This window comes from Helicoverpa armigera, chromosome 17 (genome assembly GCF_030705265.1).
Source record: "Helicoverpa armigera isolate CAAS_96S chromosome 17, ASM3070526v1, whole genome shotgun sequence".
NCBI lineage: Eukaryota > Metazoa > Arthropoda > Insecta > Lepidoptera > Noctuidae > Helicoverpa > Helicoverpa armigera.
Window position 1 is genome coordinate 5,145,588 of NC_087136.1, and position 1,756 is coordinate 5,147,343.

General features: G+C 31.4%; 1 long non-coding RNA gene across 1 annotated transcript; it reads right to left on the reverse strand.

Annotated features, from left to right (window-relative positions):
- Nucleotides 1–707: 707 nt before the first annotated feature.
- Nucleotides 708–1,325, reverse strand: LOC126055708 (uncharacterized). Its single transcript, XR_007511612.2, has 2 exons — nt 1,101–1,325; nt 708–853 (listed from the first exon to the last, which is right to left on the reverse strand). It is a non-coding gene; the product is annotated as an uncharacterized LOC126055708 (long non-coding RNA).
- Nucleotides 1,326–1,756: the final 431 nt, after the last annotated feature.

The following is a 1,756-nucleotide window of genomic DNA, read 5'->3' on the forward strand; positions in this document are numbered from 1 at the left end:
TATCATAATTATTTGTTTATTGGGTTTAGACAATCGATTATACACTTATGCGATGCCTTATTTTAGTAGGTATATTTGTGCTTAATTATATTGCTAATAAATGCGCTAGAAAAATATTATTGGCATTTTACTAAAAAATGAAAGATGAGTCAAGTCTCCCTACCAACAGGGACACTTGAACCGAGGTATGGGGAGAGTTGACCATATGATTTTTGTGGAAAATAAAAATCATTTTCGGCTTCAATCATAGTTTTAATATCTTGCGTATTCTATAATTAACGTAAAAAAATGAAAAATTGTTTCAAAATATACATAATCACAATCACAATAGTAACTTTTTATGATAATATTTGGTATACATACCAGTCTTAATATAGTTTTGAATTATATCTTCTTCAGAAATAATTATCTTAACAAAATAAACAAACAGTCATACTAATGATATTATTATCTTTGTTATCTTTATTATCTTTGTAATAAACCAGTCTATATTAACTTTTATTAAAACAATTAACTATCTTCTAATCAGCCAACTGCATTGCTTGTTTTCTTGTCAAACCATAATGCATTTTACTGCATGTCAACAAATAATTGACAAGAAGCTTTTCCTCGGCCGTTGTAAACACCTGTGATGCTTTACTGTTTTTTTCTTCAAATTCATTTATTTTATCTTCATCTAATTTATATCGCCTCAAAGTAGTTCTATCTATGCCATATTTATTTGAAGTTTGTCGAATAGAAGCGCCTCCCTAAATTTCATCTATGGCATTTTGCAATTCCATGATTGTGAGTTTTTTTCGTTTGCGAGCATTTTCAGGAGGCTTGTATTGAAAAGGCATCGTACAAGTTGGCACTGCAAATACAATAAATTATATAGAGACAGAAAAAATAATAATTAAGTAGGTATAATTTCCCTGCACAGGGAGACATGAACCATTGAGCAAGTCTCCCGCAACCACTCTGGTGCAACTCTCCCGCTCACACTAATTCCCCATTTAGGTTATGACAAAGAAAAACCTTAGATCGTAGAGAAAAAACACTAAGCATACGTCAAACTACATTTGTTTGGCAATATAATAATAGCAACAGACAATACGTACCTCGATAAATATGACAGCAATCACAAAACTACTTAAAACAAGAAAATACACTCCGCAGCAACAAAAACACGTTTTACATTGTCACTGACGAACCACACCACTAAGATGCAAAATTTCTGCATACTTATGATTGGCCTCTTGAGTGCGACCAATGAACGCTTTGTCGTTTCGTTCGCGATAAATTCAAATACAATTTTGAAAGGTGGTTCAACTCTCCCACCTGGGCAAGTCTCCCGGTTTTCCCCTAAAGGTTATGCAAACTTCTTTAAAACATAATTCATGTATGATGTATGATATGATTCCCTAGATGTGTAGCTATAGGTAATTTAGTCATTTATTTCACTACTTATATGTTAAAAAAAATTATGGTTTCAAAAATTTGATTAAATCTTATACAGGAAGATGTATATTATCGCTAAGACCAACGTTAATAGATTAAGCTATTCGAAGAATTCATTGGACCAATGTCTTCCTACCAATGCCTAATCCATTAGTATATGCTAATAATCTGTTTGCCTTCTAATTTTATACACTAAATACAAGATTGAATCATAGACTCAAATTATAACGCTTTAAGATAAAGTGGCATACAATTATTTCGAACACGTTTAGGAAACAATTTATGAAGAATGAACATTAAAACACATACCTTTATA